At 45.9% G+C, this 15,763-nt stretch overlaps 1 protein-coding gene and 1 pseudogene across 1 annotated transcript in view; one reads left to right on the top strand and one right to left on the bottom strand.

The window, feature by feature from the left end:
* Nucleotides 1-5,116, bottom strand: part of LOC149332159 (uncharacterized) — a 33,208-nt gene extending 28,092 nt beyond the window's left edge. Inside the window, exon 1 of the mRNA XM_089557103.1 lies at nt 4,887-5,116. The gene's annotated coding sequence lies outside the window, so the exon portion shown is untranslated. The remainder of the gene's footprint in view (nt 1-4,886) is intronic.
* A 10,262-nt stretch (nt 5,117-15,378) lies between these two features.
* Nucleotides 15,379-15,763, top strand: part of LOC149332160 (uncharacterized) — an 88,995-nt pseudogene continuing 88,610 nt past the window's right edge.

The raw sequence follows: 15,763 nt of genomic DNA on the forward strand, positions 1-15,763 counted from the left end.
GTACATAAGTGACCACCTTCGCCCATCCGTTTCATTGTGAACAAGGGACCCGTACGGGCCCCGAAACGTCAATTTGTTTTTCCTTTTTCTTCTTTTTTGGCGAGTGTTCCCATTTTCTACTGCTATGTTCCCTCCTCGCCAGACGGGATTCCGTCGAACCCTCGACTACGTCAGAAAAATGCGCCAATATTGCTTGTTCGCGTTCATACCAAGCCCTTGGGCACAGGTATGTAAAAAATGAATCATTTTTGAAGATCGCCGGCCAGTACCAAGTTGCTGGTAGAAGCGATAACTGCGACACAAGCAAATTTCTTCCCATAGCCGCTTTGCGGCTCGACTGTTGTCTGCTAGCCCCGCTGCTGAAGGCGTCGCGGAAATCGAGCATGTTTTGACATTATTGTGATACGAGGTCCACAATAAAGCGGTGACGAAAGCACTATCTTCATTACTAGCGCTAGCAAGGATCCGAACCGCCCTCAGCTGCGGCATCGGTATGAAACCGGGTAGGCTTAGCGACGACCAGGGCAGCCAGAGAGCAGCGCAGGTCGTCGCCCGGCGCTCCCATGAGCGGTGTCGTTGCTGGAAGCTTGGCTCGCTCGCTGATTGGTTCAGCGGTTTGCGACTCGTCGCGAGGCTGAAAAATTGAGCAGCGAGCGACTGGCCCGCGACTGTTGCTTTTCGACCAGGGCGAACTTATTCGACTGTCGCTTTTCAACCAAAACGGTCGCGCGACCTCTGCGACTCGCAAGTGCGAACGGGTTTTAAGCCGTTGCACGGCATGGCAGCATCGCGAAGAGGGCCTTCATCAAATTCATTGCTGTCAGCGCAACGTGCGGCTGTCAGAGACGGCGGTGCATGACGTGGATAAGCCCTGCAGGTACTGAGATAGAGCTGTGATGGACTGAGCGATTCCAGCTGTCAGCATTGTGCCGAGTCTACCAAGGACCCTTGACTCCATTTCCAAACGGTGCGATGGACTGTGCGACCTCCTCGGTATTCCCCTAAGGGTACGCAGCTTCCCGAATAGGCTGTCCGAATTGGGAGTCCTCGGACAGCGCCTCAGAATTTGAAAGGCGAAAGATAGTATCTGCGAGGGCGCGACTACTCTTGAGGACCTTCCTTAGGTTCATTCACTTTAAGTAGAGTCATCCTGTCGACTGCGCCACTTTAAGGGGTCAAGTAGTATACGCATCCGTTCCTTTTAGTGCATTCGTGTAATTTATCTTAATCTCAAGGCATTTGCTAAAGACTTTAATTACAGACTTTAGGAATGATAACAAGGTTTTGCTAACGCTTCGACTTGGCAGCAATCTTCGTCATCAAAGTAATGAACTGCTGTTAGATATCAGCATTTGTAGGCAATGGAAAAAAGTAGCTACTGTAAACCTCAGTTAAGAGATGTCTGCTAAATGAGACGCTGGTACATGTCTCTTGTGAATCGTGTTCCTGTTTGTTTAAGCGTCACGCAGTCGGTACTGCCGCCATGGGTCCACTCCCATTTTTGAGTGACCCAGTACAAAAGTGTCAGAGGGGTGTAAACGCACCGATGCAACAAAACGCAGTTATCTGAAAACGCTAATACTTCAGTTGTAGAGCCTGTAATATCGTAGACCTCAATTTGAGGAAAAAAATGGCTAGGTTACCGCCGAACAAGGATGGTGCCTATAGCATGCTACCGGTGAAATTTCGTGGGAAGTTATGGAAAAGAAGTAGGCCTTTGACATATTTAACTGCGCGTGCAAAAGTACCCCTCACTCTAATGCTCACATATTTAAGGCTGACTGTGTGTGTGTATATATATATATATATATATATACATATATATATATATATATATATATATATATATATATATATATATATATATATATATATATATATATATATATATATATATATATATATATTCAAAACCGTTTTGTTGCTGATCAGCCATTCTAAACTTGAGAGTCGGCAACAAAAAGGGCATGGCATACCAGCAAATACTGAGGACACCCAAGTGCACGCTGCAAGAAGGGCGATTAAACGGTGCATATTGGCGTCCCTAAAAAGAGAGTATAGATGCACACGACGATGTCCAGACCGAAATATTACTGGTGTCTAAACGCCGCCGAACAGTATCTTTCGTGCATCTCTGTAGGCTCTTGACGCTGCTGCTGCTAATGCTCATGAGAATGCTGTACTTACTAGGCTTAGTCACAGAACTGCGAACGGAACAAGAGATAATATGAATTGTGCTGACACGCACAGCGTGACAAATGTTTTCTTTGAGACATCTGGAGTACATCTGTCATGGGCAGCATTGCCATTGTTAAGAGTCAAGTCAAATGGCGACCTCTGACTTTTCTTTAAATAAAACAGAAAACGAAAAACTTCTGAGACATTCTAAGCGACGCACAGGTCTAGACACACTACCAATATGCATCGCGAAACACCACTGTGTTAAAGAAGCAGATCTATATTTCCAAAATGCTGTAAATAATTGCCGGAGAAATGCAAAAATAATTGCCGGTAAATACGTGCAAACAAAGATTAAACTTCGTATCTAAACCATTTAGTTCTAAACAGGACATACCTCTGACACCTTTTCCTCTGACGTTGCTCAAGTAGAATGCTCGAGTACTAGACTTTAAAGGGGCTTTGAAATGGCCTCTAACAAATTTCCAGTGTGCCTAGGACGTTAAAGCACCCTGCTTTACGACAGTTGCCCAGAAAAAATTTTTGAAATGCGTTTTGTATAAGCTATCTGTAGTCAAAATTTTAATTTCAACATCTTCTCTCCTTTCCCTCTCCTCTCTTCTCTTTTTGCGCGCTTGAAGGTGGGCGCTCCTCCGCCGGCCCCACTTCCGGGGGTGGAGCTTCCTGACCCACCGGAGCTACGCGCCTTATTGGCCAGGGCCACAGTAGCTGCCTGACGTCTGAAAGAGTCTAACCAGTAGCCGTCTCTCAACTTGTATTCGCAGGAGCGGGGCTACAGAGGAGGGTGCGAGCATGAAAATGTCGCCGGGAAAGGCTCGCCAACTTTCTTGACAGGACAATGCAGTGATTGAGCGAGTTGGCTTGCTCTTCTCGGAAGGTGTTTCAGGGCCCTTTAACTTGCAGCCCATGCTAGCGCCGCGAACGGCAGTGGGGTCGCGGTGGCAGCGATGCCGTGAGAAGCATACGACGTGCGCCTCTGTCGCCATAGCAACGCCGCGCATGCGCAGAGAGCAGTGTTTTTGACATAGTTTTGGACATAGTTTTTGAAAGGCGCGGTGGTCTGCGCGACCACATTAAGATGTCCGCGCCGGCAGGTTGATGAAGAAACTACTGTTGTGATCGGCTTCCCAGCCAGCGGAAACAGGCGAGCCAAGCAAGGCCATATCGAGCTACCGTGACTGAAAGCGCTGCTGTTGGGAGGAAGCGCAAGAAACGCTGGCGTGGGGGCGGCTACTGGCGACGGTGTCGCCGTGAACGAAGGCGTCTAATCCCCTTCGCTGGTGATGCTGAGTGTGGAGTTTCTCCCGGACTGCGCATTCCCGTGGACCGACGAAGGAGACCCGAGTGGCGGCGACGGTAGAGGCGACGGCGGCGCCAACCCATTGCCCGCGTGCCCCTGAGTGGCCAGACAAAGCGGGGGTGGACAAGACTGATAATCCCTCAATCCTGAAGAGTCCACCGGTGCGCGCCGTCAGATCTCGTGTTTCCAACGGCAGGATCGCCGCACAGAGGCCGACGACCCTTGGGCCTGGTCAGCCCGCGAGAAACCACGCCGTCGGCGACTGCAAGGCACCGGAATTCCTTCTTGCCAGTGCGTGTTTCTGTAAGACGTGCGTGGTCACGTGGTGAGGGCGGAGCCTATGAAGAGGCCCAAGGCCCATTGGAGAATCGACGAGAGATCGGATTCCCTGGCTAGGTGCCTGGGGAACATGAACTGTATTTAAGCAGCAACTGTCATGTGTACAGAGCTTCTTTCCTGACCTTTGGTCTCTCTGTTTATATTGTAAATAATGTAAATAAAACCCTCAAGCTTGCTATTCCTCCTGAAGACTTCCCTCCGTAGTCTGCCCGCTTCATCGCCATGCGGTGAAGACCCTGGTCCAGATCCACCGAGCACACCACTACGTAGAAAGGTAACATACGCCAGGATGCGACCACTCCAATGGACATCATCTGAGGCTGGCTCTCCTGAAGTCGAGTTATCCTTTCAGCTGTGCCAATTTGCAGGAAATACCTATGAACCTGAAAATATTTGTTCTTAAACAGAAGACTGACGCACGCTGAAAAAGCAGCAATGCTTCACCAAGGTTCTGAATGCAGACGAGTCTTCATCAGAGCAATAGACGATTGTTGCATATCAGTATTTATAAGCAATGGAAAGGATGTACGATGATTTACCCACGTTGAGACCAATCTCCAAACTCAGGCCCCAGTTCATATCGTTCGTATGTCGTTTCTCCGCTTGTTTCGCCATTATATAGTCAGCACAGCTTCTGTGAGCATCCCCAAAATATTAAGTGCCCAAGGGCAGAAGCACGAAAGCAAAGCAAATTCATCAATGAGAAGAAGCGCAAAGTATATAAAAAGGAAAAATACTCCAGGTCTGCAGCACTTCATATGGTACACATCAATATGGAGGCTCGAAAGGCCTCCATCGCGATGAATAAGAAAACCGGCGGGAAGGCCGAGCTAAGCTAATGCTGCTAGCCCACTGCCCCTAAAATTCCTCAAGGAGTTATAAAAAAATAAATAGGCAAACTAAACAAGACATGAGGGATTTCCAAGCTGGAGATAAAGTATACCTCACTAAATAAAGCCTGAAAAAACTATTTATAAAGCTTAGACTGCTTTGTTGTTTACCAGCTATTGTATACTTGAGGGTCAGCAATGGAAACATTAATGCGTACCTGCAAATATAGAAGACACACAAGCTCCCACTACGAGAAGGACGACTAAGCGATGCATATTGGCGTCTCCAAGAAGAAGAAATGGCCGCACACGGCGATAGTGACGTCCAAACTGCGGCGTCTTTCGTGAATCTGTGCAGACGCTAGATGCTGCAGTTCCTATAAACACGCTAGTCAGAGAACGATGATCAATAGGAAGGACCACTTGATTTCAACTGACGTGCACAGCTTTGCCCATGTTTTCTTCGGCGCATCAGAAGTACATGTACAATGAGCGGCATTTCAAGCTCCATTGTTCATTGTAAAGGAAAGCCCAAGCTCGCCATTTGGCTTGAGTGATAACAATGATTTGACAAACCTCCTATGAACAAATAATTGTTATCGCTAAAGCCAAATGGCGATCTTGGGCTTTCTTTTTAAAAAATGAACAATTCATAACTTCTTCACGAGAAAGTATTTGACTCAGTGGAAACCTCAGCAGTCATGCAGGCATTGCGGAATCAGGGTGTAGAAGAGTATTAAGTGAAAATATTGGAAGATATCTATAACGATTACACAGCTACCATAGTCCTCCATAAAGGCAGCAATAAAATTCCAATAAGGAAAGATGTCAGGCAGGGAGACATGATCTCGCCAATGCTATTCACCGCCTGTTTGCAGGAGGTATTCCGGGGCCTGAAATGGGAAGAGTTGGGGATAAGAGTTAATGAAGAATACCTAAGCAATTTGCGATTCGCGGATGACATTGCTTTGCTAAGTCACTCAGGACATAAACTGCAAAGCATGATCAATGAGTTAGACAGGCCAAAATTAATGTGCAGAAAACCAAAGTAATGTTCACCAGTCTAGCAAGGGAGCAGCAGTTCGCAATTGGTAGCCAGGTGCTGGAAGTAGTAAGAGAATATGTCTACTTACGGCAGGTCTATATAGTGACCGCTGATCCAGATCATGACAGGGAAATAACGAAGAATAAGAATGGGGTGGAGCGCATATGGCAGGTTCTCTCAGATCATGAATGGCAGTTTGCCAATATCCCTCAAGAGAAAAGTCTACCATAGCTGTATCTTACCGGTACTCACTTATGGGGCAGAAACACGGAGGCTAACAAAGAGGGTTCAGCTTAAGTTAAGGACAACGCAGCGAGCAATGGAAAGAAAAATGATAGGTGCAACGTTAAGAGATCGGAAGAGGGCGGAGTGGGTGAGGGAACAAACGCAGGTTAATGACATCATAGTCGAAATCAAGAGGAAGAAATGGGCTTGGGCAGGGCGTGTAATTCGAAGGCAAGATAACCGGTGGTCCTTAAGGGTAACGGAGTGGATTCTAAAAGAAGACAAGCATAGCAGGAGGTTCCAGAAAGTTAGGTGGGCAGATGAGATTAAGAAGTTTGCAGGGATACGGTGGCTGTAACTGGCAAAGGACAGGGTTAATTGGAGAGACATGGGAGAGGCATTTGCCCTGCAGTGGGAGTAGTCAGGTTGTTGATGATGATGATGATGAAGCGCCGCATTGAGTTTCTCGTAATCCACGTAATTACTTGCTGTTATAAATGTAGTGTAAAGGAAAACATCAATGTGCAACTGAAGCAGACTTCCTATACTTCAAGAATATTAGAAATAATTGATCGCAAAATGTGAGTACAGATACTCAAGATCTAAACTTCGCGTTTTAAACTGTCTAGCTTCGCAAAAACGAGGATGGAAGCTTTAACGAAAGAATGCATCTTCAATCATGTAGCGTTGTCTCTTTTGGTTTCTCCTCGGCTTGAAACCGAAAGAAGTTTTATATTTTTTTATGATGAGATGCTTGCGCAAACATTTTCTGCGTGTCTTGTAGTATGAAAACAGCCAAGTTCGTTCACGGCGAAATATTTAACTCCCTTTATTTTTTATCATTCATGCACCTCGGAGGGTGCTCCAGACAGGCATTCGATGTCTGCATCTGTAGCATGTCGACACTAACCTCTCGTCATTTTACCATCGTTGCTGCGGCATTCCAGTATAGTTAATGCCTCGTTTATGTCGGCTCTTCGGGGACAAACCTCCACATATGAATAAAGATTCTCCCGAGAAATCGATATAAAACTGATTATTAACTAAGACATTTTTACGTCCGAAAGCTTGGTTATGAGGCACTTGGTACAGTGAATTTCTAGAGAGAGAGAGCGAGAGAGTCAAAACGTTTATGCACTGCTATTACACTCTGAACAGAAAGAAGTAAAAAGGGAGTAAAGTTGTCCTCTAGCGCACACCCTTTCATAAAAGTTAGTGCGCTAGAGCACAGCTTACTCCCTCTTAACTCCCATTTAGGTGTATTTGTGTTTATAGAGTGGGTGTCGGTATTCTTCATGGGTGGAGTCCCTAGTCCAGCACACCTACGGCGGCTGCGGAAGCTTGGGCCCGTTCGACCAGTGAAAGTTGACCTACGCATTCCCAGCTGGACTGCGCTACCTCCCACTGCTCCGGTGTGGCATTGTGTATGATTAGGACTGCAGGGCTATGTTGGCATCCCATTGTAGTGTGGTATAGTGTGGCTGTTTCTCCGCACCATGGTCATGCGGGCCTGTATGTACCCAGTGGGCACTAAAACTTCCTTGAACGTCCCAGGGACGTTTGGGACGTCCTGCGGACGTCCAGTGGCGTTTCAGTGTCCATTGGGTAGTGAGTGTATCTATTTAAAATAATTAAGCATGGATGTGTGTTTTTTTTTTTGGAGTTGTCTCCAACTTACAGTCTCATCTTCAATGAGTTTGGCTACGCAAGTCCCTATGTTCCTTGAAGTGCTTTTTTTTCTGGTTTCCCGAGCTTCTAAATTCATGCATGCATGAACCCAATTTATTTTAGAATTCCCTTCATTGGGTGTGACTGTTTCACTGTGCAGTCAATAATTAATCTTTTCATGTCGTTATTTCTTGAGCGGTCATGCAGTTGCTACCACGCAGGTTAGACAGGAATGGACGGAATCCGAGACACGCGGAGTACCGTAACGCATTTCAAAAGCCATTGGGGGTTCGAAGCTGGAAACATTGGTAACCCCTAGCACAAAACAGAGCGTCGATCGCTTCGACTACCGGGGATTCGTTGGCTTACACAGAAATTTCAGCTCACTATGCCGCTGTGGCTCTGTTACGTAGCAAGACAGAACGTTGGGTCAGTCGGCACTTCACCTTTTCCATCGTCAAACACCAGAACACTAAAAAATAATTACAAGGACACCTGTCCGCGCTCTTGTTCGTGTCGTTCTTTCCTAGTGCCCTGGTGTTTTTGTGCGCTGTCTGACGATGGAAAAACCTCTATTGCTGTGGGGCTCGGCTGTGCTGAACTCAAGGATGAATGAGTGGGCGCAAACGTTACAAAGAGACAGAAAGAAGACCACAGGATAGGCGCCTGTCCTGTGGTCTTCTTTTCGAGTGCGGTGGGTGGCCAATACTCCAGCATTGAGAGACAACCGCAACGTCGCTGGAAACTAAAACGCGTATTCCGAAACTTCGCCGCTCTTTGTCTCAGAAGCGCAGAGCGTGCCTGAAATACACGAGTGATGGGCATTCTTTCCTGTCGCCTTGTACACCAGGGTAAACGGCAACGAGGTTATGATTTAGCACATACCACTTTCTGACAATGGAGCCTATCTGAGAGCTTAAAGGTATTTCGTATCTTGTTCCCAGAATCACACTGTTCAACAAGTGTTCGAGGAATTTGTGGTAGCAAGACGCGGGTTCGATCCCGGCCGCGGTGGCTGAATTTCGATGGAGGTGATATTCTAGAGGCCCGTGTGCTGTGCGATGTCAGTGCACGTTAAAGAACCCCAGGTGGTCGAAATTTCCAGAGTCCTTCACTACGGCGTCCCTCATAGCCTGAGTCGCTTTGGGACGTTAAACCCCAATAAACCAAACCAAACCAATTTGTGGTAGCCTTCGCCAGGTAACCTTCGCCTGGCTGTTTTAGCATCTATTCTGTTGTGCAAACCTATGCGATACCATCGACTGTCAAAATACCTTTTAAATACTTGCTCCAGAACAACCGACAAAAATAAGACAGGAAGTATAGCTGACGTAGCTAGCCCGGCCTTTTTTTTTTCCCAATCTAAGGACATTCGTCACGAGTGCCAATTTCATTTCGCTTATTTGTAATTGGCCTTCAACAAACAGCTCTAAATTCGACCCTCTCAGAGCAGCGGAGTCTTTTGAAGCACTTAAAACTTTATACTGCAAAAGACTAACAAATTCAGTATGTCCAAATATAATTAAATACGTAAACTTTGGCTACAAAAATGCGGACATTTTAATAAGTTCCTGTACAGTTACTCAACATGGACTTATTAGCCTTTTGAATAGAGCTGTAAGAAAGCAATTGAATAAAAACCGTTTGCCGAGCATCTTTTCTAAAGTAGCTGCTTTAATTCATTCACTATGGGAACTACGGCATCAATTTTGTACGCTTTCAGAGGAGCAATTATGCTTACAATTTGTATACTAACTTTTCGTTCGCATATACGGCTGTATAATTCATTTTTCTGCTGTCGATACAGTTTTTAATGAACTTAGGCCGTTAGCGTATTTAGTATGCACCCCGATTTCGAACTAAAAATTTTCCAGTGGATGTGTTGTTTTCTTTATTTCGATGGGAGCTGTGCCATCGATTTTTTCGCTTTTGGGGTAGCAACTGATATTATTGATTAAAGTTTTATATCCGCTTTTCTTGCTCGTAGGCGCCTAGTCAGCGCATCCCAATGACTTTTTGGTCCTGGTAATTTTCTGGCACACAGCATGATTTCAAAGTAAAAATTTTCAGGCCGGATACAGAAACTTTTCTTCGTTTTAACAGTTAGTGATTGGCCCGCTAGAGGGCTATTGTCACTTTATCAGCCCCGCCAGTCAATCAAGATCCACTTACGCTTGCTCACAACTTTACAAATCTCGCTACAAGTCTTGCTGTATGCTCCGAAGACAAATTGAAATTGGCCATCGTCAACAGACTACGGCACTGTAACCACAGACTCCACTCCAACCGAAAATGGATCTTTTGTAAGCTTATAGCGACCCGAAAAAAAAAGTACGGGTGTCGCCATCACCGGCCGATATCGGAACTAAACTGGGCGCGTAGACATCGAAATTTCGCGAAGATCTCCTAGGCTACGCTACACTACCATTCACTTCAAAACGGTGGCAGCCAGTCCTTCTCCGTGTCGATGTCACAATTTTGATTTGACTGGCGGGAAGATTTTAAATCTAATTTTCTCTGCGATGAATACTCTTCTTCCTGTCTGCGAAACGTCAGCAGAAAGAGAATTAGCCAGAGAATCGATATTTTACTACGAATAATTGAATTAAGTAGTTCTCAGTTTTATCCAATACGAGACCTTCGACTTTGTTATATCAACAGCAATTTATAGGCTTGTTTCGTTTTCGCATTCACTTCAGTTATCGCTTAACAGGCTAAAGAATCTGAGTTGCACAAAGCCCTGCCACGCTCCTTACGGTGTCTCGAGAACATTAAAGCAGCCCGATATTCTGGATGTCGAAAACAAGCGATCTGCGCCCATCGTTCTATTTACAAATTTATCTTAAATTTTTACATTTACGCAGAACTACATCCGGGTGAGCAGAGGGTGCATTTAAGGTGGTTGTAAATTTCATGACTGAATTTGTATTGCCTTGCAGCCATCATTTACTTCAAGTACTTTCCCCTAGGGCCAAGAATGGCGAGAATCCTTCCGTTCATATTATGCGATGCTCTTAATGTACAGCCTTTGTCAGAAGTTTAGAGCCGAGGGGGATTGTTTCTGGGTCACACTGCTTAGCTCGTAATGCGCGTTCAGCGTCCCAAATCTCCTGAAGGTAAGAATATTTTTCGTCCTGCTCCCTACGACGTGTAGGACTTGCATGAGTGCTACAGGAGCGCCACAGTAGTGCTTTGAAGCAAACGCCCTCGGCTCTAAACTTTTGACAAAGGCTGTGCCTTGCAACCTACCATTTGTTGTTTACTTCGTGCTTACGAGCGGTGATTAGAGGTATAGATTAGGAAGAGCTACGCACAAGAGTTAATGAACAACGCCTTAGAAACGCTTCGTTCACTGATGACGTTTCTCTGCTTAATATTGCTAAACTTGTGAAGTTCATTGAAAGACATGCGAATTAATGAGAGAACGAAGATATTGTCCCTAGGAAAGACCTAACAGTTTGCGATAGGTATTTCTTTTGTTCTTTTTATTTCCCATTCTCTAGGATGCAGGAGGTCGAGGTCAAAGCTGCTTGCAAGCAGTTTGAGGAGTCCTCGACCGCGTACAAGCAGCAGCAGTGAAAGTTACTCAAGTAACACTTGTTGCTGGGCTAGTCGGTGCATATTTCTACGTACACCTACTACGCACCGACAAGCCTAGCAACAAGTGTTATTTAAGTACCTTTACAATACTTTAGGCCCTTTTCTAAGTGTTTCATCACCTTCTTCTCAAGTGTCAGCCATCGTAGAGCTTTGTCTTGTCCGCCTTTCTTGTGATTGTCTCGGTTTTTGCGCTAACGTTTGTACGTAGAGCAATGAAAGTCATACGCACATAAATTCTGGTGCACTTTCACAAGGTAACAGATCTAATGGCAACAACACAATGAAAGTAGGACTGTATATAATGAAAAGCTCCAAATTATTCAATACCTTCAAAATCAAACAATGAAGAAATAGGTCATTAATCTGTTCTCAGATTAATGCAGCGTTAAAATGTATCAGCGAGCGCTGGAACATATCATTTAGGGCTGACAAATTCTGAGCAATTTGAATTTTGACTTAGTTGGGTTGTAAATTTCTATACCTCTATCGTGAAAGCCATTTAGGAGTTTTAATCTAGGCAATACTGAAGTGTTTCATCGCCATAATTAGTTGCGGATTTCTTAACTTTCCATACATCTGTGTAGCGAGTATGCCGTGTAGCTTCAAATTGCTCCAATTTTGCTATTTCAGCGATTGTCTGGCAATATCTTAGATGGCTGAGATAAAATTGTTTTTATATATAGTCCTTGGATATTGGACGCTGTAGAAGGGAAAGTCTGTTTATCTCAACTAGTGACGGCTTACGTGGACCATACGAAAGATCTACCTCGGAAAAAAAAATGGTTTGGAGCACATTCGGCAGTCACTATCCGGCCATGAACACCAACTAACTGACTTGGAAATTCCCCAAAAGGAAAGCAGATAACTGTTCTCTTGGCAGTACAGACCTCTGGAACCGAAAAAAAAAATTCAGGGAGGCACTTTGTTGACCTAAAGTGCGGTGAGGCGAAAGCCTTTAGCACGGTGTTGCTGCTTGTGTCACTGATGTGTGGTTAAGATGTTAATTAAATTCACAATTGTTTGTGAATATTAAATTCTGGAGACACTGGAGGGCTTTGGAAGGCACTCGTCTGTTTCGACGCCTTTCTGCAAACACTATCCAGCGTCCTAGACAAGGAGAACTACACACGCGTTGGCAGGAGGTAGCGTAGCCATTCAATAAAAAAAAGAAAGCAACGTAGCCATTAGCACGCTCGGCTGTGGAACGGAAGAATGGTGGCTGGAATCCCATCGTGCACATTTTTTTTTTTCTGGTCTGACTAGAAAAAGCGTGACACCTCTTCTGGCAACCTTCTGCTGACAACCTTCTGTCGACAACGATATGGCATTAAAGGCTTTCGCCTTAATAGAACAATTTGCTTGAGATATTCCTTGATTCGTAATCAAGGACCAGCGGTTATCTTGCCTTCGCATTACATGCCCTGCCCAAGCCCACTTCTTCCTCTTGATTTCAACTAGGATGTCATTAATCAGCATTTGTTCTCTCACCCACTCCGCCCGCTTCCCATTTCTTAACGTTACACCTATCATTTTTTTAAGCATGAAATGCTTTTAGCCCCCGTTGTCGGCAGTATGGTGACGTCACGCCGAGACCGAGAGCCATCATCCGGGCACTGAAATCCACTCATCCAGGCATTGAAATCCACTCATCCGGGCATTGAAATCCACTCATACGGGCACTGAATTCCACTCATACGGGCACTGAATTCCACTCATCCGGGCATTGAAATCCGCTCATCCGGGCATTGAAATCCACTCATCCGGGCACTGAAATCCACTCATCCGGGCACTGAATTCCAGTCATCCGGGCTCTGAAACGAGAACATCCGGGCACCGTACGAGACTTAACGAGATTTAACGAGACTCTCTAAGCCCTCCTACGCGACCGGCATGCAAGCGCCGGTTGGTCTCCAAACGAGACAAAAAATAACTGCTGCCAGTGCCTTCTCAATGTTTATCAAGATATCAGTGGAGCTGTGGGTTTGATAATGCACGGAATTATAATTTCCGATTTCTAATAACGCGTGCAGAAAGCACATAAGTGCCACGTTACACTTCGTTCTCATACGTGATCTCTTAGGGGCTTCGCGCATCGAAGCAAAGCCGCGCAGGCGCACAGGGGCCCGGGGGAGAAGCGCTACGTTCAAAGGGCAAGGCATCGCGCCGAACCAAAGGCGCTGGCCGAACGGGTGGTGGCGTTCCTCCCTTCCTTTACGGTGCGGTTCGGGTGTCCACCGAGATGGCAGAGAATTACTGCGCCATTTCCTTTCCTCAAACAACCTTGCGTTTAAATGGCAAGGCATCGCGCTGAACGGGTGTTGGCGTTCCTCCCTTCCTGTACGGTGCGGTTCGGGTGTCCACCGAGATGACATTAGGCCCGTAAACATTTCATGCTTACTCTACTCTCGTTTACGGGAGAGGCAGAGTTTTTCCATAGCTCGCTGCGTTGTCCTTAACTTAAGCGAACCCTCTTTGTAAACCTCCACGTTTCTTTCCCATTTGTGAGCATCGGTAAGATACAGCTGGTGTATACTTTTCTCTTGAGGTATATTGGCAAACTACAATTCATGATCTGAGAGGACCTGCCATATGCGCTCCACCCCATTCTTATTCTTCTAGTTATTTCCCTCTCATGATCTGGATCTGCGGTCACTACCTGCCCTAAATAGACATATTATCTTACTACTTCCAGCACCTGGCTACCAATTGCGAACTGCAGTTCCCTTGCTAGGCTGTTGAACATTACTTTGGTTGTCGGCATGTTAATTTTTAGCCCCACCGCTCTGCTGTGCCTCATTGATCATGCTTTGCAGTTCATGTCCTGGGTGGCTTAGCAAGGCAATGTAATGTCATCAGCGAATCGCAAATTACTTAGGTATCCTCCATTAACTCTTATCCCCAACTGCTCCCAATTGAGGCCCCGGGATACCTCCTGTAAACATGCGGTGAATAGCATCGGCGAGATCGTGTCTCCCTGCCTGACACCCTTCCATATTAAAATTTTATTGCTGACTTCATGGTAGCTGTGGTAGCTGTATAATCGTTATAGATATCAGATACAGATACAGCCGTTATAATGTCATTGAAACGTGAAATAATGTCAAGAATGTGAGAGTTCGCAGAACTAAAGCGAAATAATGCGTCTTGTTCAAAGCGTACAGGCGCCGGGGTCTGGCGCAGTGACGAAAATATTTAATGCTAGTTCGTGAAAGCAGAGATTCATGTAAGTTGAATCCACGTACCGTATCCCGTTTCGCAAAGACTGCCGCCGGTGGTGACGAGAGATTGATGAAGTGCGAAAATGTTCGAGGTCGCCAGAGATAAGTAAGGCTGATGCAGAGTTTAAGTGCTTGCAACGCACAGCTGTGAACGGCACCGCATCAGAAAAAATTCAGGGGGCACTTTGTTGACCTAAAGTGCGGTGAGGCGAAAGCCTTAAGCGCGGTGTTGCTGCTTGTGTCACTGATGTGTGGTTAAGATGTTAAGCTTCGCCTCTAAGAGCGGAACGCGACAGCGTCTTGCAACGCGGACAGAGAGTCCATAGAACGCCATCGCCACTTCGGTTCTACGCCTTGCTCGTCGGTAAATTGGTTTTTGAGGAAAGGAAATTATATGTCTCTCATATCTCGGTGGACACCTAAAACTCGCCGTAACGGGAAGGGAGGAAGATGGGAGTGAACGAAGACTCCGTATTCACTAGACGCGCCTTTGTTCATTCCAAACCATCGAGCTGGCATGACGGAGTGTTAGCGTGCTCGTCTCGCACTCCGGAGACCGGGGTTCGATTCCCAAGCTCGGCCAATTCCCTACTCGGTTTTGTTTATTTATCTGGTCTGACTAGAAAGGTTAATTAGGCTAATTGGTTAAGTAAGCAATTAACTAAACTCGGTCCCACTTACTTGGAACATCACTATACGATCCCTTTAATTGGTTGCATGGTTAGTAGCCAAAGTACAATTAGCCCCGTTTGAAATTCGCCCACTGTGACGTCACGACCGTTTCGACCAATTGAAAAGCGTGACATTTCTGTCGACAGCTGCTGCTTACAACGATGAGGCATTAAAGGCTTCCGCTTTAAATATTTATGTGTATACAACAAACGTATTGTCCCTAGGAAATTAATAACAGTTTGCGATAGGTACTTTCATTCCTTTTACTTACCATTCTCTAGGATGCAGGAGGTCGAGGTCAAAGCTGCTTGCAAGCAGTTTGAGGAGTCCTCGACCACGTACAAGCAGCAGCAGTTAAAGTTACTCAAGTAACAATTGTTGCTGGGCTAGTCGGTGCATAGTTCTACGTACTCCTACTGTGCACCGACAAGCCCCGCAACAAGTGTTACTGAAGTACCTTTACATAACGAAAGCTGCGACGCGAAACTCTCGGTTACATACCTCTCGACGCTGACGTCACACCCCCACTCTATTCCGCCACAATCACGTGGTATTACGCTAAGGTCATGTGACTTCTTCCATACCTCCTGACCAACTATAAGGCCGAGGTCAAGGGTCACTGACCGCGGTCAAACGGCAAGGGTGATCCCCTGAGCAGGCTCGTACC

This window comes from Amblyomma mixtum, chromosome 8, assembly GCF_055824585.1.
Source record: "Amblyomma mixtum isolate Tamu chromosome 8, ASM5582458v1, whole genome shotgun sequence".
NCBI lineage: Eukaryota > Metazoa > Arthropoda > Arachnida > Ixodida > Ixodidae > Amblyomma > Amblyomma mixtum.